This window comes from Eleutherodactylus coqui, chromosome 2 (assembly GCF_035609145.1).
Source record: "Eleutherodactylus coqui strain aEleCoq1 chromosome 2, aEleCoq1.hap1, whole genome shotgun sequence".
NCBI lineage: Eukaryota > Metazoa > Chordata > Amphibia > Anura > Eleutherodactylidae > Eleutherodactylus > Eleutherodactylus coqui.
In genome coordinates this window covers 321,207,610-321,231,760 of record NC_089838.1, presented here as the reverse complement: position 1 = coordinate 321,231,760, position 24,151 = coordinate 321,207,610, and the positions used below count along the sequence as shown (strand labels likewise).

The 24,151-nt window shown below is 43.8% G+C and overlaps 28 non-coding genes across 28 annotated transcripts; all 28 read right to left on the bottom strand.

Moving 5' to 3' along the window:
• Positions 1-740: 740 nt before the first annotated feature.
• TRNAW-CCA (transfer RNA tryptophan (anticodon CCA)) lies at positions 741-812 on the bottom strand. Its single transcript has one exon. It is a non-coding gene; the product is annotated as a tRNA-Trp (tRNA).
• A 592-nt stretch (positions 813-1,404) lies between these two features.
• Positions 1,405-1,476, bottom strand: TRNAW-CCA (transfer RNA tryptophan (anticodon CCA)). The gene has a single exon. It is a non-coding gene; the product is annotated as a tRNA-Trp (tRNA).
• Positions 1,477-3,396: 1,920 nt separating this feature from the next.
• Positions 3,397-3,468, bottom strand: TRNAW-CCA (transfer RNA tryptophan (anticodon CCA)). Its single transcript has one exon. It is a non-coding gene; the product is annotated as a tRNA-Trp (tRNA).
• A 1,256-nt stretch (positions 3,469-4,724) lies between these two features.
• Positions 4,725-4,796, bottom strand: TRNAW-CCA (transfer RNA tryptophan (anticodon CCA)). The gene has a single exon. It is a non-coding gene; the product is annotated as a tRNA-Trp (tRNA).
• Positions 4,797-6,052: 1,256 nt separating this feature from the next.
• TRNAW-CCA (transfer RNA tryptophan (anticodon CCA)) lies at positions 6,053-6,124 on the bottom strand. Its single transcript has one exon. It is a non-coding gene; the product is annotated as a tRNA-Trp (tRNA).
• Positions 6,125-7,380: 1,256 nt separating this feature from the next.
• Positions 7,381-7,452, bottom strand: TRNAW-CCA (transfer RNA tryptophan (anticodon CCA)). The gene has a single exon. It is a non-coding gene; the product is annotated as a tRNA-Trp (tRNA).
• A 592-nt stretch (positions 7,453-8,044) lies between these two features.
• On the bottom strand, positions 8,045-8,116 carry TRNAW-CCA (transfer RNA tryptophan (anticodon CCA)). Its single transcript has one exon. It is a non-coding gene; the product is annotated as a tRNA-Trp (tRNA).
• An 823-nt stretch (positions 8,117-8,939) lies between these two features.
• Positions 8,940-9,011, bottom strand: TRNAW-CCA (transfer RNA tryptophan (anticodon CCA)). The gene has a single exon. It is a non-coding gene; the product is annotated as a tRNA-Trp (tRNA).
• A 592-nt stretch (positions 9,012-9,603) lies between these two features.
• On the bottom strand, positions 9,604-9,675 carry TRNAW-CCA (transfer RNA tryptophan (anticodon CCA)). The gene has a single exon. It is a non-coding gene; the product is annotated as a tRNA-Trp (tRNA).
• A 592-nt stretch (positions 9,676-10,267) lies between these two features.
• On the bottom strand, positions 10,268-10,339 carry TRNAW-CCA (transfer RNA tryptophan (anticodon CCA)). Its single transcript has one exon. It is a non-coding gene; the product is annotated as a tRNA-Trp (tRNA).
• A 1,487-nt stretch (positions 10,340-11,826) lies between these two features.
• On the bottom strand, positions 11,827-11,898 carry TRNAW-CCA (transfer RNA tryptophan (anticodon CCA)). The gene has a single exon. It is a non-coding gene; the product is annotated as a tRNA-Trp (tRNA).
• A 592-nt stretch (positions 11,899-12,490) lies between these two features.
• TRNAW-CCA (transfer RNA tryptophan (anticodon CCA)) lies at positions 12,491-12,562 on the bottom strand. The gene has a single exon. It is a non-coding gene; the product is annotated as a tRNA-Trp (tRNA).
• Positions 12,563-13,154: 592 nt separating this feature from the next.
• TRNAW-CCA (transfer RNA tryptophan (anticodon CCA)) lies at positions 13,155-13,226 on the bottom strand. Its single transcript has one exon. It is a non-coding gene; the product is annotated as a tRNA-Trp (tRNA).
• A 592-nt stretch (positions 13,227-13,818) lies between these two features.
• On the bottom strand, positions 13,819-13,890 carry TRNAW-CCA (transfer RNA tryptophan (anticodon CCA)). Its single transcript has one exon. It is a non-coding gene; the product is annotated as a tRNA-Trp (tRNA).
• Positions 13,891-14,482: 592 nt separating this feature from the next.
• On the bottom strand, positions 14,483-14,554 carry TRNAW-CCA (transfer RNA tryptophan (anticodon CCA)). Its single transcript has one exon. It is a non-coding gene; the product is annotated as a tRNA-Trp (tRNA).
• Positions 14,555-15,810: 1,256 nt separating this feature from the next.
• Positions 15,811-15,882, bottom strand: TRNAW-CCA (transfer RNA tryptophan (anticodon CCA)). Its single transcript has one exon. It is a non-coding gene; the product is annotated as a tRNA-Trp (tRNA).
• A 592-nt stretch (positions 15,883-16,474) lies between these two features.
• Positions 16,475-16,546, bottom strand: TRNAW-CCA (transfer RNA tryptophan (anticodon CCA)). The gene has a single exon. It is a non-coding gene; the product is annotated as a tRNA-Trp (tRNA).
• Positions 16,547-17,138: 592 nt separating this feature from the next.
• TRNAW-CCA (transfer RNA tryptophan (anticodon CCA)) lies at positions 17,139-17,210 on the bottom strand. Its single transcript has one exon. It is a non-coding gene; the product is annotated as a tRNA-Trp (tRNA).
• A 592-nt stretch (positions 17,211-17,802) lies between these two features.
• TRNAW-CCA (transfer RNA tryptophan (anticodon CCA)) lies at positions 17,803-17,874 on the bottom strand. The gene has a single exon. It is a non-coding gene; the product is annotated as a tRNA-Trp (tRNA).
• Positions 17,875-18,466: 592 nt separating this feature from the next.
• Positions 18,467-18,538, bottom strand: TRNAW-CCA (transfer RNA tryptophan (anticodon CCA)). Its single transcript has one exon. It is a non-coding gene; the product is annotated as a tRNA-Trp (tRNA).
• Positions 18,539-19,130: 592 nt separating this feature from the next.
• Positions 19,131-19,202, bottom strand: TRNAW-CCA (transfer RNA tryptophan (anticodon CCA)). Its single transcript has one exon. It is a non-coding gene; the product is annotated as a tRNA-Trp (tRNA).
• A 592-nt stretch (positions 19,203-19,794) lies between these two features.
• Positions 19,795-19,866, bottom strand: TRNAW-CCA (transfer RNA tryptophan (anticodon CCA)). Its single transcript has one exon. It is a non-coding gene; the product is annotated as a tRNA-Trp (tRNA).
• A 592-nt stretch (positions 19,867-20,458) lies between these two features.
• On the bottom strand, positions 20,459-20,530 carry TRNAW-CCA (transfer RNA tryptophan (anticodon CCA)). The gene has a single exon. It is a non-coding gene; the product is annotated as a tRNA-Trp (tRNA).
• A 592-nt stretch (positions 20,531-21,122) lies between these two features.
• TRNAW-CCA (transfer RNA tryptophan (anticodon CCA)) lies at positions 21,123-21,194 on the bottom strand. Its single transcript has one exon. It is a non-coding gene; the product is annotated as a tRNA-Trp (tRNA).
• Positions 21,195-21,786: 592 nt separating this feature from the next.
• Positions 21,787-21,858, bottom strand: TRNAW-CCA (transfer RNA tryptophan (anticodon CCA)). The gene has a single exon. It is a non-coding gene; the product is annotated as a tRNA-Trp (tRNA).
• A 592-nt stretch (positions 21,859-22,450) lies between these two features.
• TRNAW-CCA (transfer RNA tryptophan (anticodon CCA)) lies at positions 22,451-22,522 on the bottom strand. Its single transcript has one exon. It is a non-coding gene; the product is annotated as a tRNA-Trp (tRNA).
• Positions 22,523-23,114: 592 nt separating this feature from the next.
• TRNAW-CCA (transfer RNA tryptophan (anticodon CCA)) lies at positions 23,115-23,186 on the bottom strand. The gene has a single exon. It is a non-coding gene; the product is annotated as a tRNA-Trp (tRNA).
• A 592-nt stretch (positions 23,187-23,778) lies between these two features.
• TRNAW-CCA (transfer RNA tryptophan (anticodon CCA)) lies at positions 23,779-23,850 on the bottom strand. The gene has a single exon. It is a non-coding gene; the product is annotated as a tRNA-Trp (tRNA).
• Between the last annotated feature and the right edge of the window lie 301 nt (positions 23,851-24,151).

Here is a 24,151-nt window from a genome sequence, read left to right as displayed (position 1 = left end):
AATTTGTTTTTTTGCCGTAACCCAATTCCACAGTGTTTTTGAACAATTTTTTGTAGTTGATGAGTAAAATGTCAAATGACCCTGACATGATTTGAACACGCAACCTTCTGATCTGGAGTCAGACGCGCTACCGTTGCGCCACAAGGTCAATGAAACTTGAGTGCTCTGACCCTGTTCAGCACTCTTTTCGATCATGTATCTGTACTGGATCATGAAAAGTCTGATTTGATTTGGATGTGATTTCTAGGCACAATCTTCTGATGTGGAGTGAAACGCACAACCGTTGCGCAACAAGCTCTTGCTGCTGCATGTCAAACTAGATGCAGGAGGCAAAAACTGGCATTGTGTGTCATGTCTGCTTGCTCACTTTTGTTAAACTGTGGTTCTAATAACACGGAGGTTTCAGCTTTTGATCCCCATATGGGCTAGGTTCTCCAGCATCTGAAGTGCCGTCAAGCTATCTTTTGACAAAGTCTTCGGCCTCTTTTGGGTACCAAAAGTGGAGCCGTGATGCATGTGTATTTCAATCAAGGTTGCGTAGAGCGCAGTCAGGTCACATGGCCAGTTCACTCCATTTTTTTAGAGTGTGGTGCAAATGTCATTTTCACATGCAACTTTCTGGTCTTCCATTGAGAGACGCTTATTTATGCCACAAGGTCAAAGAAGTTTGTTTTTTTGCCGTAACCCAATTCCACAGTGTTTTTGAACAATTTTTTGTAGTTGACGAGTAAAATGTCAGATGACCCTGACGTGATTTGAACACGCAACCTTCTGATCTGGAGTCAGACGCGCTACCGTTGCGCCACAAGGTCAATGAAACTTGAGTGCTCTGACCCTGTTCAGCACTCTTTTCGATCATGTATCTGTACTGGATCATGAAAAGTCTGATTTGATTTGGATGTGATTTCTAGGCACAATCTTCTGATGTGGAGTGAAACGCACAACCGTTGCGCAACAAGCTCTTGCTGCTGCATGTCAAACTAGATGCAGGAGGCAAAAACTGGCATTGTCTGTCATGTCTGCTTGCTCACTTTTGTTAAACCGTGGTTCTAATAACACGGAGGTTTCAGCTTTTGATCCCCATATGGGCTAGGTTCTCCAGCATCTGAAGTGCCGTCAAGCTATCTTTTGACAAAGTCTTCGGCCTCTTTTAGGTGCCAAAACTGGAGCCGTGATGCATGTGTATTTGAATCAAGGTTGCGTAGAGCGCAGTCATGTCACATGGCCAGTTCACTCCATTTTTTTAGAGTGTGGTGCAAATGTCATTTTCACATGCAACTTTCTGGTCTTCCATTGAGAGACGCTTATTTATGCCACAAGGTCAAAGAAGTTTGTTTTTTTGCCGTAACCCAATTCCACAGTGTTTTTGAACAATTTTTTGTAGTTGATGAGTAAAATGTCAAATGACCCTGACGTGATTTGAACACGCAACCTTCTGATCTGGAGTCAGACGCGCTACCGTTGCGCCACAAGGTCAATGAAACTTGAGTGCTCTGACCCTGTTCAGCACTCTTTTCGATCATGTATCTGTACTGGATCATGAAAAGTCTGATTTGATTTGGATGTGATTTCTAGGCACAATCTTCTGATGTGGAGTGAAACGCACAACCGTTGCGCAACAAGCTCTTGCTGCTGCATGTCAAACTAGATGCAGGAGGCAAAAACTGGCATTGTGTGTCATGTCTGCTTGCTCACTTTTGTTAAACCGTGGTTCTAATAACACGGAGGTTTCAGCTTTTGATCCCCATATGGGCTAGGTTCTCCAGCATCTGAAGTGCCGTCAAGCTATCTTTTGACAAAGTCTTCGGCCTCTTTTGGGTACCAAAAGTGGAGCCGTGATGCATGTGTATTTCAATCAAGGTTGCGTAGAGCGCAGTCAGGTCACATGGCCAGTTCACTCCATTTTTTTAGAGTGTGGTGCAAATGTCATTTTCACATGCAGCTTTCTGGTCTTCCATTGAGAGACGCTTATTTATGCCACAAGGTCAAAGAAGTTTGTTTTTTTGCCGTAACCCAATTCCACAGTGTTTTTGAACAATTTTTTGTAGTTGACGAGTAAAATGTCAGATGACCCTGACGTGATTTGAACACGCAACCTTCTGATCTGGAGTCAGACGTGCTACCGTTGCGCCACAAGGTCAATGAAACTTGAGTGCTCTGACCCTGTTCAGCACTCTTTTCGATCATGTATCTGTACTGGATCATGAAAAGTCTGATTTGATTTGGATGTGATTTCTAGGCACAATCTTCTGATGTGGAGTGAAACGCACAACCGTTGCGCAACAAGCTCTTGCTGCTGCATGTCAAACTAGATGCAGGAGGCAAAAACTGGCATTGTGTGTCATGTCTGCTTGCTCACTTTTGTTAAACCGTGGTTCTAATAACACGGAGGTTTCAGCTTTTGATCCCCATATGGGCTAGGTTCTCCAGCATCTGAAGTGCCGTCAAGCTATCTTTTGACAAAGTCTTCAGCCTCTTTTGGGTACCAAAAGTGGAGCCGTGATGCATGTGTATTTGAATCAAGGTTGCGTAGAGCGCAGTCATGTCACATGGCCAGTTCACTCCATTTTTTTAGAGTGTGGTGCAAATGTCATTTTCACATGCAACTTTCTGGTCCTCCATTGAGAGACGCTTATTTATGCCACAAGGTCAAAGAAATTTGTTTTTTTGCCGTAACCCAATTCCACAGTGTTTTTGAACAATTTTTTGTAGTTGATGAGTAAAATGTCAAATGACCCTGACATGATTTGAACACGCAACCTTCTGATCTGGAGTCAGACGCGCTACCGTTGCGCCACAAGGTCAATGAAACTTGAGTGCTCTGACCCTGTTCAGCACTCTTTTCGATCATGTATCTGTACTGGATCATGAAAAGTCTGATTTGATTTGGATGTGATTTCTAGGCACAATCTTCTGATGTGGAGTGAAACGCACAACCGTTGCGCAACAAGCTCTTGCTGCTGCATGTCAAACTAGATGCAGGAGGCAAAAACTGGCATTGTGTGTCATGTCTGCTTGCTCACTTTTGTTAAACTGTGGTTCTAATAACACGGAGGTTTCAGCTTTTGATCCCCATATGGGCTAGGTTCTCCAGCATCTGAAGTGCCGTCAAGCTATCTTTTGACAAAGTCTTCGGCCTCTTTTGGGTACCAAAAGTGGAGCCGTGATGCATGTGTATTTCAATCAAGGTTGCGTAGAGCGCAGTCAGGTCACATGGCCAGTTCACTCCATTTTTTTAGAGTGTGGTGCAAATGTCATTTTCACATGCAACTTTCTGGTCTTCCATTGAGAGACGCTTATTTATGCCACAAGGTCAAAGAAGTTTGTTTTTTTGCCGTAACCCAATTCCACAGTGTTTTTGAACAATTTTTTGTAGTTGACGAGTAAAATGTCAGATGACCCTGACGTGATTTGAACACGCAACCTTCTGATCTGGAGTCAGACGCGCTACCGTTGCGCCACAAGGTCAATGAAACTTGAGTGCTCTGACCCTGTTCAGCACTCTTTTCGATCATGTATCTGTACTGGATCATGAAAAGTCTGATTTGATTTGGATGTGATTTCTAGGCACAATCTTCTGATGTGGAGTGAAACGCACAACCGTTGCGCAACAAGCTCTTGCTGCTGCATATCAAACTAGATGCAGGAGGCAAAAACTGGCATTGTGTGTCATGTCTGCTTGCTCACTTTTGTTAAACCGTGGTTCTAATAACACGGAGGTTTCAGCTTTTGATCCCCATATGGGCTAGGTTCTCCAGCATCTGAAGTGCCGTCAAGCTATCTTTTGACAAAGTCTTCAGCCTCTTTTGGGTACCAAAAGTGGAGCCGTGATGCATGTGTATTTGAATCAAGGTTGCGTAGAGCGCAGTCATGTCACATGGCCAGTTCACTCCATTTTTTTAGAGTGTGGTGCAAATGTCATTTTCACATGCAACTTTCTGGTCTTCCATTGAGAGACGCTTATTTATGCCACAAGGTCAAAGAAGTTTGTTTTTTTGCCGTAACTCAATTGCACAGTGTTTTTGAACAATTTTTTGTAGTTGATGAGTAAAATGTCAGATGACCCTGACGTGATTTGAACACGCAACCTTCTGATCTGGAGTCAGACGCGCTACCTTTGCGCCACAAGGTCAATGAAACTTGAGTGCTCTGACCCTGTTCAGCACTCTTTTCGATCATGTATCTGTACTGGATCATGAAAAGTCTGATTTGATTTGGATGTGATTTCTAGGCACAATCTTCTGATGTGGAGTGAAACGCACAACCGTTGCGCAACAAGCTCTTGCTGCTGCATGTCAAACTAGATGCAGGAGGCAAAAACTGGCATTGTGTGTCATGTCTGCTTGCTCACTTTTGTTAAACCGTGGTTCTAATAACACGGAGGTTTCAGCTTTTGATCCCCATATGGGCTAGGTTCTCCAGCATCTGAAGTGCCGTCAAGCTATCTTTTGACAAAGTCTTCAGCCTCTTTTGGGTACCAAAAGTGGAGCCGTGATGCATGTGTATTTGAATCAAGGTTGCGTAGAGCGCAGTCATGTCACATGGCCAGTTCACTCCATTTTTTTAGAGTGTGGTGCAAATGTCATTTTCACATGCAACTTTCTGGTCTTCCAATGAGAGACGCTTATTTATGCCACAAGGTCAAAGAAGTTTGTTTTTTTGCCGTAACTCAATTCCACAGTGTTTTTGAACAATTTTTTGTAGTTGATGAGTAAAATGTCAGATGACCCTGACGTGATTTGAACACGCAACCTTCTGATCTGGAGTCAGACGCGCTACCGTTGCGCCACAAGGTCAATGAAACTTGAGTGCTCTGACCCTGTTCAGCACTCTTTTCGATCATGTATCTGTACTGGATCATGAAAAGTCTGATTTGATTTGGATGTGATTTCTAGGCACAATCTTCTGATGTGGAGTGAAATGCACAACCGTTGCGCAACAAGCTCTTGCTGCTGCATGTCAAACTAGATGCAGGAGGCAAAAACTGGCATTGTCTGTCATGTCTGCTTGCTCACTTTTGTTAAACCGTGGTTCTAATAACACGGAGGTTTCAGCTTTTGATCCCCATATGGGCTAGGTTCTCCAGCATCTGAAGTGCCGTCAAGCTATCTTTTGACAAAGTCTTCGGCCTCTTTTAGGTGCCAAAACTGGAGCCGTGATGCATGTGTATTTGAATCAAGGTTGCGTAGAGCGCAGTCATGTCACATGGCCAGTTCACTCCATTTTTTTAGAGTGTGGTGCAAATGTCATTTTCACATGCAACTTTCTGGTCTTCCATTGAGAGACGCTTATTTATGCCACAAGGTCAAAGAAGTTTGTTTTTTTGCCGTAACCCAATTCCACAGTGTTTTTGAACAATTTTTTGTAGTTGATGAGTAAAATGTCAAATGACCCTGACGTGATTTGAACACGCAACCTTCTGATCTGGAGTCAGACGCGCTACCGTTACGCCACAAGGTCAATGAAACTTGAGTGCTCTGACCCTGTTCAGCACTCTTTTCGATCATGTATCTGTACTGGATCATGAAAAGTCTGATTTGATTTGGATGTGATTTCTAGGCACAATCTTCTGATGTGGAGTGAAATGCACAACCGTTGCGCAACAAGCTCTTGCTGCTGCATGTCAAACTAGATGCAGGAGGCAAAAACTGGCATTGTCTGTCATGTCTGCTTGCTCACTTTTGTTAAACCGTGGTTCTAATAACACGGAGGTTTCAGCTTTTGATCCCCATATGGGCTAGGTTCTCCAGCATCTGAAGTGCCGTCAAGCTATCTTTTGACAAAGTCTTCGGCCTCTTTTGGGTACCAAAAGTGGAGCCGTGATGCATGTGTATTTCAATCAAGGTTGCGTAGAGCGCAGTCAGGTCACATGGCCAGTTCACTCCATTTTTTTAGAGTGTGGTGCAAATGTCATTTTCACATGCAGCTTTCTGGTCTTCCATTGAGAGACGCTTATTTATGCCACAAGGTCAAAGAAGTTTGTTTTTTTGCCGTAACCCAATTCCACAGTGTTTTTGAACAATTTTTTGTAGTTGACGAGTAAAATGTCAGATGACCCTGACGTGATTTGAACACGCAACCTTCTGATCTGGAGTCAGACGCGCTACCGTTGCGCCACAAGGTCAATGAAACTTGAGTGCTCTGACCCTGTTCAGCACTCTTTTCGATCATGTATCTGTACTGGATCATGAAAAGTCTGATTTGATTTGGATGTGATTTCTAGGCACAATCTTCTGATGTGGAGTGAAACGCACAACCGTTGCGCAACAAGCTCTTGCTGCTGCATGTCAAACTAGATGCAGGAGGCAAAAACTGGCATTGTGTGTCATGTCTGCTTGCTCACTTTTGTTAAACCGTGGTTCTAATAACACGGAGGTTTCAGCTTTTGATCCCCATATGGGCTAGGTTCTCCAGCATCTGAAGTGCCGTCAAGCTATCTTTTGACAAAGTCTTCAGCCTCTTTTGGGTACCAAAAGTGGAGCCGTGATGCATGTGTATTTGAATCAAGGTTGCGTAGAGCGCAGTCATGTCACATGGCCAGTTCACTCCATTTTTTTAGAGTGTGGTGCAAATGTCATTTTCACATGCAACTTTCTGGTCCTCCATTGAGAGACGCTTATTTATGCCACAAGGTCAAAGAAATTTGTTTTTTTGCCGTAACCCAATTCCACAGTGTTTTTGAACAATTTTTTGTAGTTGATGAGTAAAATGTCAAATGACCCTGACATGATTTGAACACGCAACCTTCTGATCTGGAGTCAGACGCGCTACCGTTGCGCCACAAGGTCAATGAAACTTGAGTGCTCTGACCCTGTTCAGCACTCTTTTCGATCATGTATCTGTACTGGATCATGAAAAGTCTGATTTGATTTGGATGTGATTTCTAGGCACAATCTTCTGATGTGGAGTGAAACGCACAACCGTTGCGCAACAAGCTCTTGCTGCTGCATGTCAAACTAGATGCAGGAGGCAAAAACTGGCATTGTGTGTCATGTCTGCTTGCTCACTTTTGTTAAACTGTGGTTCTAATAACATGGAGGTTTCAGCTTTTGATCCCCATATGGGCTAGGTTCTCCAGCATCTGAAGTGCCGTCAAGCTATCTTTTGACAAAGTCTTCGGCCTCTTTTGGGTACCAAAAGTGGAGCCGTGATGCATGTGTATTTGAATCAAGGTTGCGTAGAGCGCAGTCAGGTCACATGGCCAGTTCACTCCATTTTTTTAGAGTGTGGTGCAAATGTCATTTTCACATGCAACTTTCTGGTCTTCCATTGAGAGACGCTTATTTATGCCACAAGGTCAAAGAAGTTTGTTTTTTTGCCGTAACCCAATTCCACAGTGTTTTTGAACAATTTTTTGTAGTTGACGAGTAAAATGTCAGATGACCCTGACGTGATTTGAACACGCAACCTTCTGATCTGGAGTCAGACGCGCTACCGTTGCGCCACAAGGTCAATGAAACTTGAGTGCTCTGACCCTGTTCAGCACTCTTTTCGATCATGTATCTGTACTGGATCATGAAAAGTCTGATTTGATTTGGATGTGATTTCTAGGCACAATCTTCTGATGTGGAGTGAAACGCACAACCGTTGCGCAACAAGCTCTTGCTGCTGCATGTCAAACTAGATGCAGGAGGCAAAAACTGGCATTGTGTGTCATGTCTGCTTGCTCACTTTTGTTAAACCGTGGTTCTAATAACACGGAGGTTTCAGCTTTTGATCCCCATATGGGCTAGGTTCTCCAGCATCTGAAGTGCCGTCAAGCTATCTTTTGACAAAGTCTTCAGCCTCTTTTGGGTACCAAAAGTGGAGCCGTGATGCATGTGTATTTGAATCAAGGTTGCGTAGAGCGCAGTCATGTCACATGGCCAGTTCACTCCATTTTTTTAGAGTGTGGTGCAAATGTCATTTTCACATGCAACTTTCTGGTCTTCCATTGAGAGACGCTTATTTATGCCACAAGGTCAAATAAGTTTGTTTTTTTGCCGTAACTCAATTGCACAGTGTTTTTGAACAATTTTTTGTAGTTGATGAGTAAAATGTCAGATGACCCTGACGTGATTTGAACACGCAACCTTCTGATCTGGAGTCAGACGCGCTACCGTTGCGCCACAAGGTCAATGAAACTTGAGTGCTCTGACCCTGTTCAGCACTCTTTTCGATCATGTATCTGTACTGGATCATGAAAAGTCTGATTTGATTTGGATGTGATTTCTAGGCACAATCTTCTGATGTGGAGTGAAACGCACAACCGTTGCGCAACAAGCTCTTGCTGCTGCATGTCAAACTAGATGCAGGAGGCAAAAACTGGCATTGTCTGTCATGTCTGCTTGCTCACTTTTGTTAAACGATCCCCACTTGAGTGCTCTGACCCTGTTCAGCACTCTTTTCAATCATGTATCTGTACTGGATCATGAATAGTCTGATTTGATTTGGATGTGATTTCTAGGCACAATCTTCTGATGTGGAGTGAAACGCACAACCGTTGCGCAACAAGCTCTTGCTGCTGCATGTCAAACTAGATGCAGGAGGCAAAAACTGGCATTGTGTGTCATGTCTGCTTGCTCACTTTTGTTAAACCGTGGTTCTAATAACACGGAGGTTTCAGCTTTTGATCCCCATATGGGCTAGGTTCTCCAGCATCTGAAGTGCCGTCAAGCTATCTTTTGACAAAGTCTTCAGCCTCTTTTGGGTACCAAAAGTGGAGCCGTGATGCATGTGTATTTGAATCAAGGTTGCGTAGAGCGCAGTCATGTCACATGGCCAGTTCACTCCATTTTTTTAGAGTGTGGTGCAAATGTCATTTTCACATGCAACTTTCTGGTCTTCCAATGAGAGACGCTTATTTATGCCACAAGGTCAAAGAAGTTTGTTTTTTTGCCGTAACTCAATTCCACAGTGTTTTTGAACAATTTTTTGTAGTTGATGAGTAAAATGTCAGATGACCCTGACGTGATTTGAACACGCAACCTTCTGATCTGGAGTCAGACGCGCTACCGTTGCGCCACAAGGTCAATGAAACTTGAGTGCTCTGACCCTGTTCAGCACTCTTTTCGATCATGTATCTGTACTGGATCATGAAAAGTCTGATTTGATTTGGATGTGATTTCTAGGCACAATCTTCTGATGTGGAGTGAAATGCACAACCGTTGCGCAACAAGCTCTTGCTGCTGCATGTCAAACTAGATGCAGGAGGCAAAAACTGGCATTGTCTGTCATGTCTGCTTGCTCACTTTTGTTAAACCGTGGTTCTAATAACACGGAGGTTTCAGCTTTTGATCCCCATATGGGCTAGGTTCTCCAGCATCTGAAGTGCCGTCAAGCTATCTTTTGACAAAGTCTTCGGCCTCTTTTAGGTGCCAAAACTGGAGCCGTGATGCATGTGTATTTGAATCAAGGTTGCGTAGAGCGCAGTCATGTCACATGGCCAGTTCACTCCATTTTTTTAGAGTGTGGTGCAAATGTCATTTTCACATGCAACTTTCTGGTCTTCCATTGAGAGACGCTTATTTATGCCACAAGGTCAAAGAAGTTTGTTTTTTTGCCGTAACCCAATTCCACAGTGTTTTTGAACAATTTTTTGTAGTTGATGAGTAAAATGTCAAATGACCCTGACGTGATTTGAACACGCAACCTTCTGATCTGGAGTCAGACGCGCTACCGTTGCGCCACAAGGTCAATGAAACTTGAGTGCTCTGACCCTGTTCAGCACTCTTTTCAATCATGTATCTGTACTGGATCATGAAAAGTCTGATTTGATTTGGATGTGATTTCTAGGCACAATCTTCTGATGTGGAGTGAAACGCACAACCGTTGCGCAACAAGCTCTTGCTGCTGCATGTCAAACTAGATGCAGGAGGCAAAAACTGGCATTGTGTGTCATGTCTGCTTGCTCACTTTTGTTAAACCGTGGTTCTAATAACACGGAGGTTTCAGCTTTTGATCCCCATATGGGCTAGGTTCTCCAGCATCTGAAGTGCCGTCAAGCTATCTTTTGACAAAGTCTTCGGCCTCTTTTGGGTACCAAAAGTGGAGCCGTGATGCATGTGTATTTCAATCAAGGTTGCGTAGAGCGCAGTCAGGTCACATGGCCAGTTCACTCCATTTTTTTAGAGTGTGGTGCAAATGTCATTTTCACATGCAGCTTTCTGGTCTTCCATTGAGAGACGCTTATTTATGCCACAAGGTCAAAGAAGTTTGTTTTTTTGCCGTAACCCAATTCCACAGTGTTTTTGAACAATTTTTTGTAGTTGACGAGTAAAATGTCAGATGACCCTGACGTGATTTGAACACGCAACCTTCTGATCTGGAGTCAGACGCGCTACCGTTGCGCCACAAGGTCAATGAAACTTGAGTGCTCTGACCCTGTTCAGCACTCTTTTCGATCATGTATCTGTACTGGATCATGAAAAGTCTGATTTGATTTGGATGTGATTTCTAGGCACAATCTTCTGATGTGGAGTGAAACGCACAACCGTTGCGCAACAAGCTCTTGCTGCTGCATGTCAAACTAGATGCAGGAGGCAAAAACTGGCATTGTCTGTCATGTCTGCTTGCTCACTTTTGTTAAACGATCCCCACTTGAGTGCTCTGACCCTGTTCAGCACTCTTTTCAATCATGTATCTGTACTGGATCATGAATAGTCTGATTTGATTTGGATGTGATTTCTAGGCACAATCTTCTGATGTGGAGTGAAACGCACAACCGTTGCGCAACAAGCTCTTGCTGCTGCATGTCAAACTAGATGCAGGAGGCAAAAACTGGCATTGTGTGTCATGTCTGCTTGCTCACTTTTGTTAAACCGTGGTTCTAATAACACGGAGGTTTCAGCTTTTGATCCCCATATGGGCTAGGTTCTCCAGCATCTGAAGTGCCGTCAAGCTATCTTTTGACAAAGTCTTCAGCCTCTTTTGGGTACCAAAAGTGGAGCCGTGATGCATGTGTATTTGAATCAAGGTTGCGTAGAGCGCAGTCATGTCACATGGCCAGTTCACTCCATTTTTTTAGAGTGTGGTGCAAATGTCATTTTCACATGCAACTTTCTGGTCTTCCAATGAGAGACGCTTATTTATGCCACAAGGTCAAAGAAGTTTGTTTTTTTGCCGTAACTCAATTGCACAGTGTTTTTGAACAATTTTTTGTAGTTGATGAGTAAAATGTCAGATGACCCTGCCGTGATTTGAACACGCAACCTTCTGATCTGGAGTCAGACGCGCTACCGTTGCGCCACAAGGTCAATGAAACTTGAGTGCTCTGACCCTGTTCAGCACTCTTTTCGATCATGTATCTGTACTGGATCATGAAAAGTCTGATTTGATTTGGATGTGATTTCTAGGCACAATCTTCTGATGTGGAGTGAAATGCACAACCGTTGCGCAACAAGCTCTTGCTGCTGCATGTCAAACTAGATGCAGGAGGCAAAAACTGGCATTGTCTGTCATGTCTGCTTGCTCACTTTTGTTAAACCGTGGTTCTAATAACACGGAGGTTTCAGCTTTTGATCCCCATATGGGCTAGGTTCTCCAGCATCTGAAGTGCCGTCAAGCTATCTTTTGACAAAGTCTTCGGCCTCTTTTAGGTGCCAAAACTGGAGCCGTGATGCATGTGTATTTGAATCAAGGTTGCGTAGAGCGCAGTCAGGTCACATGGCCAGTTCACTCCATTTTTTTAGAGTGTGGTGCAAATGTCATTTTCACATGCAACTTTCTGGTCTTCCATTGAGAGACGCTTATTTATGCCACAAGGTCAAAGAAGTTTGTTTTTTTGCCGTAACCCAATTCCACAGTGTTTTTGAACAATTTTTTGTAGTTGATGAGTAAAATGTCAAATGACCCTGACGTGATTTGAACACGCAACCTTCTGATCTGGAGTCAGACGCGCTACCGTTGCGCCACAAGGTCAATGAAACTTGAGTGCTCTGACCCTGTTCAGCACTCTTTTCAATCATGTATCTGTACTGGATCATGAAAAGTCTGATTTGATTTGGATGTGATTTCTAGGCACAATCTTCTGATGTGGAGTGAAACGCACAACCGTTGCGCAACAAGCTCTTGCTGCTGCATGTCAAACTAGATGCAGGAGGCAAAAACTGGCATTGTGTGTCATGTCTGCTTGCTCACTTTTGTTAAACCGTGGTTCTAATAACACGGAGGTTTCAGCTTTTGATCCCCATATGGGCTAGGTTCTCCAGCATCTGAAGTGCCGTCAAGCTATCTTTTGACAAAGTCTTCGGCCTCTTTTGGGTACCAAAAGTGGAGCCGTGATGCATGTGTATTTCAATCAAGGTTGCGTAGAGCGCAGTCAGGTCACATGGCCAGTTCACTCCATTTTTTTAGAGTGTGGTGCAAATGTCATTTTCACATGCAGCTTTCTGGTCTTCCATTGAGAGACGCTTATTTATGCCACAAGGTCAAAGAAGTTTGTTTTTTTGCCGTAACCCAATTCCACAGTGTTTTTGAACAATTTTTTGTAGTTGACGAGTAAAATGTCAGATGACCCTGACGTGATTTGAACACGCAACCTTCTGATCTGGAGTCAGACGCGCTACCGTTGCGCCACAAGGTCAATGAAACTTGAGTGCTCTGACCCTGTTCAGCACTCTTTTCGATCATGTATCTGTACTGGATCATGAAAAGTCTGATTTGATTTGGATGTGATTTCTAGGCACAATCTTCTGATGTGGAGTGAAACGCACAACCGTTGCGCAACAAGCTCTTGCTGCTGCATGTCAAACTAGATGCAGGAGGCAAAAACTGGCATTGTGTGTCATGTCTGCTTGCTCACTTTTGTTAAACCGTGGTTCTAATAACACGGAGGTTTCAGCTTTTGATCCCCATATGGGCTAGGTTCTCCAGCATCTGAAGTGCCGTCAAGCTATCTTTTGACAAAGTCTTCGGCCTCTTTTGGGTACCAAAAGTGGAGCCGTGATGCATGTGTATTTCAATCAAGGTTGCGTAGAGCGCAGTCAGGTCACATGGCCAGTTCACTCCATTTTTTTAGAGTGTGGTGCAAATGTCATTTTCACATGCAACTTTCTGGTCTTCCATTGAGAGACGCTTATTTATGCCACAAGGTCAAAGAAGTTTGTTTTTTTGCCGTAACCCAATTCCACAGTGTTTTTGAACAATTTTTTGTAGTTGACAAGTAAAATGTCAGATGACCCTGACGTGATTTGAACACGCAACCTTCTGATCTGGAGTCAGACGCGCTACCGTTGCGCCACAAGGTCAATGAAACTTGAGTGCTCTGACCCTGTTCAGCACTCTTTTCGATCATGTATCTGTACTGGATCATGAAAAGTCTGATTTGATTTGGATGTGATTTCTAGGCACAATCTTCTGATGTGGAGTGAAACGCACAACCGTTGCGCAACAAGCTCTTGCTGCTGCATGTCAAACTAGATGCAGGAGGCAAAAACTGGCATTGTGTGTCATGTCTACTTGCTCACTTTTGTTAAACCGTGGTTCTAATAACACGGAGGTTTCAGCTTTTGATCCCCATATGGGCTAGGTTCTCCAGCATCTGAAGTGCCGTCAAGCTATCTTTTGACAAAGTCTTCAGCCTCTTTTGGGTACCAAAAGTGGAGCCGTGATGCATGTGTATTTGAATCAAGGTTGCGTAGAGCGCAGTCATGTCACATGGCCAGTTCACTCCATTTTTTTAGAGTGTGGTGCAAATGTCATTTTCACATGCAACTTTCTGGTCTTCCATTGAGAGACGCTTATTTATGCCACAAGGTCAAAGAAGTTTGTTTTTTTGCCGTAACTCAATTCCACAGTGTTTTTGAACAATTTTTTGTAGTTGATGAGTAAAATGTCAGATGACCCTGACGTGATTTGAACACGCAACCTTCTGATCTGGAGTCAGACGCGCTACCGTTGCGCCACAAGGTCAATGAAACTTGAGTGCTCTGACCCTGTTCAGCACTCTTTTCGATCATGTATCTGTACTGGATCATGAAAAGTCTGATTTGATTTGGATGTGATTTCTAGGCACAATCTTCTGATGTGGAGTGAAACGCACAACCGTTGCGCAACAAGCTCTTGCTGCTGCATGTCAAACTAGATGCAGGAGGCAAAAACTGGCATTGTCTGTCATGTCTGCTTGCTCACTTTTGTTAAACCGTGGTTCTAATAACACGGAGGTTTCAGCTTTTGATCCCCATATGGGCTAGGTTCTCCAGCATCTGAAGTGCCGTCAAGCTATCTTTTGACAAAGTCTTCGGCCTCTTTTGGGTGCCAAAACTGGAGCCGTGATGCATGTGTATTTGAATCAAGGTTGCGTAGAGCGCAGTCATGTCACATGGCCAGTTCACTCCATTTTTTTAGAGTGTGGTGCAAATGTCATTTTCACATGCAACTTTCTGGTCTTCCATTGAGAGACGCTTATTTATGCCACAAGGTCAAAGAAGTTTGTTTTTTTGCCGTAACCCAATTCCACAGTGTTTTTGAACAATTTTTTGTAGTTGATGAGTAAAATGTCAGATGACCCTGACGTGATTTGAACACGCAACCTTCTGATCTGGAGTCAGACGCGCTACCGTTGCGCCACAAGGTCAATGAAACTTGAGTGCTCTGACCCTGTTCAGCACTCTTTTCGATCATGTATCTGTACTGGATCATGAAAAGTCTGATTTGATTTGGATGTGATTTCTAGGCACAATCTTCTGATGTGGAGTGAAACGCACAACCGTTGCGCAACAAGCTCTTGCTGCTGCATGTCAAACTAGATGCAGGAGGCAAAAACTGGCATTGTCTGTCATGTCTGCTTGCTCACTTTTGTTAAACCGTGGTTCTAATAACACGGAGGTTTCAGCTTTTGATCCCCATATGGGCTAGGTTCTCCAGCATCTGAAGTGCCGTCAAGCTATCTTTTGACAAAGTCTTCGGCCTCTTTTGGGTACCAAAAGTGGAGCCGTGATGCATGTGTATTTGAATCAAGGTTGCGTAGAGCGCAGTCATGTCACATGGCCAGTTCACTCCATTTTTTTAGAGTGTGGTGCAAATGTCATTTTCACATGCAACTTTCTGGTCTTCCATTGAGAGACGCTTATTTATGCCACAAGGTCAAAGAAGTTTGTTTTTTTGCCGTAACCCAATTCCACAGTGTTTTTGAACAATTTTTTGTAGTTGACGAGTAAAATATCAGATGACCCTGATGTGATTTGAACACGCAACCTTCTGATCTGGAGTCAGACGCGCTACCGTTGCGCCACAAGGTCAATGAAACTTGAGTGCTCTGACCCTGTTCAGCACTCTTTTCGATCATGTATCTGTACTGGATCATGAAAAGTCTGATTTGATTTGGATGTGATTTCTAGGCACAATCTTCTGATGTGGAGTGAAACGCACAACCGTTGCGCAACAAGCACTTGCTGCTGCATGTCAAACTAGATGCAGGAGGCAAAAACTGGCATTGTGTGTCATGTCTGCTTGCTCACTTTTGTTAAACCGTGGTTCTAATAACACGGAGGTTTCAGCTTTTGATCCCCATATGGGCTAGGTTCTCCAGCATCTGAAGTGCCGTCAAGCTATCTTTTGACAAAGTCTTCGGCCTCTTTTAGGTGCCAAAACTGGAGCCGTGATGCATGTGTATTTGAATCAAGGTTGCGTAGAGCGCAGTCATGTCACATGGCCAGTTCACTCCATTTTTTTAGAGTGTGGTGCAAATGTCATTTTCACATGCAACTTTCTGGTCCTCCATTGAGAGACGCTTATTTATGCCACAAGGTCAAAGAAGTTTGTTTTTTTGCCGTAACCCAATTCCACAGTGTTTTTGAACAATTTTTTGTAGTTGATGAGTAAAATGTCAGATGACCCTGACGTGATTTGAACACGCAACCTTCTGATCTGGAGTCAGACGCGCTACCGTTGCGCCACAAGGTCAATGAAACTTGAGTGCTCTGACCCTGTTCAGCACTCTTTTCGATCATGTATCTGTACTGGATCATGAAAAGTCTGATTTGATTTGGATGTGATTTCTAGGCACAATCTTCTGATGTGGAGTGAAACGCACAACCGTTGCGCAACAAGCTCTTGCTGCTGCATGTCAAACTAGATGCAGGAGGCAAAAACTGGCATTGTCTGTCATGTCTGCTTGCTCACTTTTGTTAAACCGTGGTTCTAATAACACGGAGGTTTCAGCTTTTGATCCCCATATGGGCTAGGTTCTCCAGCATCTGAAGTGCCGTCAAGCTATCTTTTGACAAAGTCTTCGGCCTCTTTTGGGTGCCAAAACTGGAGCCGTGATGCATGTGTATTTGAATCAAGGTTGCGTAGAGCGCAGTCATGTCACATGGCCAGTTCACTCCATTTTTTTAGAGTGTGGTGCAAATGTCATTTTCACATGCAACTTTCTGGTCTTCCATTGAGAGACGCTTATTTATGCCACAAGGTCAAAGAAGTTTGTTTTTTTGCCGTAACCCAATTCCACAGTGTTTTTGAACAATTTTTTGTAGTTGATGAGTAAAATGTCAGATGACCCTGACGTGATTTGAACACGCAACCTTCTGATCTGGAGTCAGACGCGCTACCGTTGCGCCACAAGGTCAATGAAACTTGAGTGCTCTGACCCTGTTCAGCACTCTTTTCGATCATGTATCTGTACTGGATCATGAAAAGTCTGATTTGATTTGGATGTGATTTCTAGGCACAATCTTCTGATGTGGAGTGAAACGCACAACCGTTGCGCAACAAGCTCTTGCTGCTGCATGTCAAACTAGATGCAGGAGGCAAAAACTGGCATTGTCTGTCATGTCTGCTTGCTCACTTTTGTTAAACCGTGGTTCTAATAACACGGAGGTTTCAGCTTTTGATCCCCATATGGGCTAGGTTCTCCAGCATCTGAAGTGCCGTCAAGCTATCTTTTGACAAAGTCTTCGGCCTCTTTTGGGTGCCAAAAGTGGAGCCGTTATGCATGTGTATTTGAATCAAGGTTGCGTAGAGCGCAGTCATGTCACATGGCCAGTTCACTCCATTTTTTTAGAGTGTGGTGCAAATGTCATTTTCACATGCAACTTTCTGGTCCTCCATTGAGAGACGCTTATTTATGCCACAAGGTCAAAGAAGTTTGTTTTTTTGCCGTAACCCAATTCCACAGTGTTTTTGAACAATTTTTTGTAGTTGATGAGTAAAATGTCAGATGACCCTGACGTGATTTGAACACGCAACCTTCTGATCTGGAGTCAGACGCGCTACCGTTGCGCCACAAGGTCAATGAAACTTGAGTGCTCTGACCCTGTTCAGCACTCTTTTCGATCATGTATCTGTACTGGATCATGAAAAGTCTGATTTGATTTGGATGTGATTTCTAGGCACAATCTTCTGATGTGGAGTGAAACGCACAACCGTTGCGCCACAAGCTCTTGCTGCTGCATGTCAAACTAGATGCAGGAGGCAAAAACTGGCATTGTGTGTCATGTCTGCTTGCTCACTTTTGTTAAACCGTGGTTCTAATAACACGGAGGTTTCAGCTTTTGATCCCCATATGGGCTAGGTTCTCCAGCATCTGAAGTGCCGTCAAGCTATCTTTTGACAAAGTCTTCGGCCTCTTTTGGGTGCCAAAACTGGAGCCGTTATGCATGTGTATTTGAATCAAGGTTGCGTAGAGCGCAGTCATGTCACATGGCCAGTTCACTCCATTTTTTTAGAGTGTGGTGCAAATGTCATTTTCACATGCAACTTTCTGGTCCTCCATTGAGAGACGCTTATTTATGCCACAAGGTCAAAGAAGTTTGTTTTTTTGCCGTAACCCAATTCCACAGTGTTTTTGAACAATTTTTTGTAGTTGATGAGTAAAATGTCAGATGACCCTGACGTGATTTGAACACGCAACCTTCTGATCTGGAGTCAGACGCGCTACCGTTGCGCCACAAGGTCAATGAAACTTGAGTGCTCTGACCCTGTTCAGCACTCTTTTCGATCATGTATCTGTACTGGATCATGAAAAGTCTGATTTGATTTGGATGTGATTTCTAGGCACAATCTTCTGATGTGGAGTGAAACGCACAACCGTTGCGCCACAAGCTCTTGCTGCTGCATGTCAAACTAGATGCAGGAGGCAAAAACTGGCATTGTGTGTCATGTCTGCTTGCTCACTTTTGTTAAACCGTGGTTCTAATAACACGGAGGTTTCAGCTTTCGATCCCCATATGGGCTAGGTTCTCCAGCATCTGAAGTGCCGTCAAGCTATCTTTTGACAAAGTCTTCGGCCTCTTTTGGGTGCCAAAACTGGAGCCGTGATGCATGTGTATTTGAATCAAGGTTGCGTAGAGCGCAGTCATGTCACATGGCCAGTTCACTTCATTTTTTTAGAGTGTGGTGCAAATGTCATTTTCACATGCAACTTTCTGGTCTTCCATTGAGAGACGCTTATTTATGCCACAAGGTCAAAGAAGTTTGTTTTTTTGCCGTAACCCAATTCCACAGTGTTTTTGAACAATTTTTTGTAGTTGATGAGTAAAATGTCAGATGACCCTGACGTGATTTGAACACGCAACCTTCTGATCTGGAGTCAGACGCGCTACCGTTGCGCCACAAGGTCAATGAAACTTGAGTGCTCTGACCCTGTTCAGCACTCTTTTCGATCATGTATCTGTACTGGATCATGAAAAGTCTGATTTGATTTGGATGTGATTTCTAGGCACAATCTTCTGATGTGGAGTGAAACGCACAACCGTTGCGCAACAAGCTCTTGCTGCTGCATGTCAAACTAGATGCAGGAGGCAAAAACTGGCATTGTCTGTCATGTCTGCTTGCTCACTTTTGTTAAACCGTGGTTCTAATAACACGGAGGTTTCAGCTTTTGATCCCCATATGGGCTAGGTTCTCCAGCATCTGAAGTGCCGTCAAGCTATCTTTTGACAAAGTCTTCGGCCTCTTTTGGGTGCCAAAACTGGAGCCGTGATGCATGTGTATTTGAATCAAGGTTGCGTAGAGCGCAGTCATGTCACATGGCCAGTTCACTCCATTTTTTTAGAGTGTGGTGCAAATGTCATTTTCACATGCAACTTTCTGGTCTTCCATTGAGAGACGCTTATTTATGCCACAAGGTCAAAGAAGTTTGTTTTTTTGCCGTAACCCAATTCCACAGTGTTTTTGAACAATTTTTTGTAGTTGATGAGTAAAATGTCAGATGACCCTGACGTGATTTGAACACGCAACCTTCTGATCTGGAGTCAGACGCGCTACCGTTGCGCCACAAGGTCAATGAAACTTGAGTGCTCTGACCCTGTTCAGCACTCTTTTCGATCATGTATCTGTACTGGATCATGAAAAGTCTGATTTGATTTGGATGTGATTTCTAGGCACAATCTTCTGATGTGGAGTGAAACGCACAACCGTTGCGCAACAAGCTCTTGCTGCTGCATGTCAAACTAGATGCAGGAGGCAAAAACTGGCATTGTCTGTCATGTCTGCTTGCTCACTTTTGTTAAACCGTGGTTCTAATAACACGGAGGTTTCAGCTTTTGATCCCCATATGGGCTAGGTTCTCCAGCATCTGAAGTGCCGTCAAGCTATCTTTTGACAAAGTCTTCGGCCTCTTTTGGGTGCCAAAAGTGGAGCCGTTATGCATGTGTATTTGAATCAAGGTTGCGTAGAGCGCAGTCATGTCACATGGCCAGTTCACTCCATTTTTTTAGAGTGTGGTGCAAATGTCATTTTCACATGCAACTTTCTGGTCCTCCATTGAGAGACGCTTATTTATGCCACAAGGTCAAAGAAGTTTGTTTTTTTGCCGTAACCCAATTCCACAGTGTTTTTGAACAATTTTTTGTAGTTGATGAGTAAAATGTCAGATGACCCTGACGTGATTTGAACACGCAACCTTCTGATCTGGAGTCAGACGCGCTACCGTTGCGCCACAAGGTCAATGAAACTTGAGTGCTCTGACCCTGTTCAGCACTCTTTTCGATCATGTATCTGTACTGGATCATGAAAAGTCTGATTTGATTTGGATGTGATTTCTAGGCACAATCTTCTGATGTGGAGTGAAACGCACAACCGTTGCGCCACAAGCTCTTGCTGCTGCATGTCAAACTAGATGCAGGAGGCAAAAACTGGCATTGTGTGTCATGTCTGCTTGCTCACTTTTGTTAAACCGTGGTTCTAATAACACGGAGGTTTCAGCTTTTGATCCCCATATGGGCTAGGTTCTCCAGCATCTGAAGTGCCGTCAAGCTATCTTTTGACAAAGTCTTCGGCCTCTTTTGGGTGCCAAAACTGGAGCCGTTATGCATGTGTATTTGAATCAAGGTTGCGTAGAGCGCAGTCATGTCACATGGCCAGTTCACTCCATTTTTTTAGAGTGTGGTGCAAATGTCATTTTCACATGCAACTTTCTGGTCCTCCATTGAGAGACGCTTATTTATGCCACAAGGTCAAAGAAGTTTGTTTTTTTGCCGTAACCCAATTCCACAGTGTTTTTGAACAATTTTTTGTAGTTGATGAGTAAAATGTCAGATGACCCTGACGTGATTTGAACACGCAACCTTCTGATCTGGAGTCAGACGCGCTACCGTTGCGCCACAAGGTCAATGAAACTTGAGTGCTCTGACCCTGTTCAGCACTCTTTTCGATCATGTATCTGTACTGGATCATGAAAAGTCTGATTTGATTTGGATGTGATTTCTAGGCACAATCTTCTGATGTGGAGTGAAACGCACAACCGTTGCGCCACAAGCTCTTGCTGCTGCATGTCAAACTAGATGCAGGAGGCAAAAACTGGCATTGTGTGTCATGTCTGCTTGCTCACTTTTGTTAAACCGTGGTTCTAATAACACGGAGGTTTCAGCTTTCGATCCCCATATGGGCTAGGTTCTCCAGCATCTGAAGTGCCGTCAAGCTATCTTTTGACAAAGTCTTCGGCCTCTTTTGGGTGCCAAAACTGGAGCCGTGATGCATGTGTATTTGAATCAAGGTTGCGTAGAGCGCAGTCATGTCACATGGCCAGTTCACTTCATTTTTTTAGAGTGTGGTGCAAATGTCATTTTCACATGCAACTTTCTGGTCTTCCATTGAGAGACGCTTATTTATGCCACAAGGTCAAAGAAGTTTGTTTTTTTGCCGTAACCCAATTCCACAGTGTTTTTGAACAATTTTTTGTAGTTGATGAGTAAAATGTCAGATGACCCTGACGTGATTTGAACACGCAACCTTCTGATCTGGAGTCAGACGCGCTACCATTGCGCCACAAGGTCAATGAAACTTGAGTGCTCTGACCCTGTTCAGCACTCTTTTCGATCATGTATCTGTACTGGATCATGAAAAGTCTGATTTGATTTGGATGTGATTTCTAGGCACAATCTTCTGATGCGGAGTGAAACGCACAACCGTTGCGCAACAAGCTCTTGCTGCTGCATATCAAACTAGATGCAGGAGGCAAAAACTGGCATTGTGTGTCATGTCTGCTTGCTCACTTTTGTTAAACCGTGGTTCTAATAACACGGAGGTTTCAGCTTTTGATCCCCATATGGGCTAGGTTCTCCAGCATCTGAAGTGCCGTCAAGCTATCTTTTGACAAAGTCTTCGGCCTCTTTTGGGTGCCAAAAGTGGAGCCCTGATGCATGTGTATTTGAATCAAGGTTGCGTAGAGCGCAGTCAGGTCACATGGCCAGTTCACTCCATTTTTTTAGAGTGTGGTGCAAATGTCATTTTCACATGCAACTTTCTGGTCTTCCATTGAGAGACGCTTATTTATGCCACAAGGTCAAAGAAGTTTGTTTTTTTGCCGTAACCCAATTCCACAGTGTTTTTGAACAATTTTTTGTAGTTGATGAGTAAAATGTCAGATGACCCTGACGTGATTTGAACACGCAACCTTCTGATCTGGAGTCAGACGCGCTACCGTTGCGCCACAAGGTCAATGAAACTTGAGTGCTCTGACCCTGTTCAGCACTGTTTTCGATCATGTATCTGTACTGGATCATGAAAAGTCTGATTTGATTTGGATGTGATTTCTAGGCACAATCTTCTGATGTGGAGTGAAACGCACAACCGTTGCGCAACAAGCTCTTGCTGCTGCATGTCAAACTAGATGCAGGAGGCAAAAACTGGCATTGTGTGTCATGTCTGCTTGCTCACTTTTGTTAAACCGTGGTTCTAATAACACGGAGGTTTCAGCTTTTGATCCCCATATGGGCTACGTTCTCCAGCATCTGAAGTGCCGTCAAGCTATCTTTTGACAAAGTCTTCGGCCTCTTTTAGGTGCCAAAACTGGAGCCGTGATGCATGTGTATTTGAATCAAGGTTGCGTAGAGCGCAGTCATGTCACATGGCCAGTTCACTCCATTTTTTTAGAGTGTGGTGCAAATGTCATTTTCACATGCAACTTTCTGGTCCTCCATTGAGAGACGCTTATTTATGCCACAAGGTCAAAGAAGTTTGTTTTTTTGCCGTAACCCAATTCCACAGTGTTTTTGAACAATTTTTTGTAGTTGATGAGTAAAATGTCAGATGACCCTGACGTGATTTGAACACGCAACCTTCTGATCTGGAGTCAGACGCGCTACCGTTGCGCCACAAGGTCAATGAAACTTGAGTGCTCTGACCCTGTTCAGCACTCTTTTCGATCATGTATCTGTACTGGATCATGAAAAGTCTGATTTGATTTGGATGTGATTTCTAGGCACAATCTTCTGATGTGGAGTGAAACGCACAACCGTTGCGCAACAAGCTCTTGCTGCTGCATGTCAAACTAGATGCAGGAGGCAAAAACTGGCATTGTGTGTCATGTCTGCTTGCTCACTTTTGTTAAACCGTGGTTCTAATAACACGGAGGTTTCAGCTTTTGATCCCCATATGGGCTAGGTTCTCCAGCATCTGAAGTGCCGTCAAGCTATCTTTTGACAAAGTCTTCGGCCTCTTTTGGGTGCCAAAAGTGGAGCCGTGATGCATGTGTATTTGAATCAAGGTTGCGTAGAGCGCAGTCAGGTCACATGGCCAGTTCACTCCATTTTTTTAGAGTGTGGTGCAAATGTCATTTTCACATGCAACTTTCTGGTCTTCCATTGAGAGACGCTTATTTATGCCACAAGGTCAAAGAAGTTTGTTTTTTTGCCGTAACCCAATTCCACAGTGTTTTTGAACAATTTTTTGTAGTTGATGAGTAAAATGTCAGATGACCCTGACGTGATTTGAACACGCAACCTTCTGATCTGGAGTCAGACGCGCTACCGTTGCGCCACAAGGTCAATGAAACTTGAGTGCTCTGACCCTGTTCAGCACTCTTTTCGATCATGTATCTGTACTGGATCATGAAAAGTCTGATTTGATTTGGATGTGATTTCTAGGCACAATCTTCTGATGTGGAGTGAAACGCACAACCGTTGCGCAACAAGCTCTTGCTGCTGCATGTCAAACTAGATGCAGGAGGCAAAAACTGGCATTGTGTGTCATGTCTGCTTGCTCACTTTTGTTAAACCGTGGTTCTAATAACACGGAGGTTTCAGCTTTTGATCCCCATATGGGCTAGGTTCTCCAGCATCTGAAGTGCCGTCAAGCTATCTTTTGACAAAGTCTTCGGCCTCTTTTGGGTACCAAAAGTGGAGCCGTGATGCATGTGTATTTGAATCAAGGTTGCGTAGAGCGCAGTCAGGTCACATGGCCAGTTCACTCCATTTTTTTAGAGTGTGGTGCAAATGTCATTTTCACATGCAACTTTCTGGTCTTCCATTGAGAGACGCTTATTTATGCCACAAGATCAAAGAAGTTTGTTTTTTTGCCGTAACTCAATTCCACAGTGTTTTTGAACAATTTTTTGTAGTTGATGAGTAAAATGTCAGATGACCCTGACGTGATTTGAACACGCAACCTTCTGATCTGGAGTCAGACGCGCTACCGTTGCGCCACAAGGTCAATGAAACTTGAGTGCTCTGACCCTGTTCAGCACTCTTTTCGATCATGTATCTGTACTGGATCATGAAAAGTCTGATTTGATTTGGATGTGATTTCTAGGCACAATCTTCTGATGTGGAGTGAAACGCACAACCGTTGCGCAACAAGCTCTTGCTGCTGCATGTCAAATTAGATGCAGGAGGCAAAAACTGGCATTGTGTGTCATGTCTGCTTGCTCACTTTTGTTAAACCGTGGTTCTAATAACACGGAGGTTTCAGCTTTTGATCCCCATATGGGCTAGGTTCTCCAGCATCTGAAGTG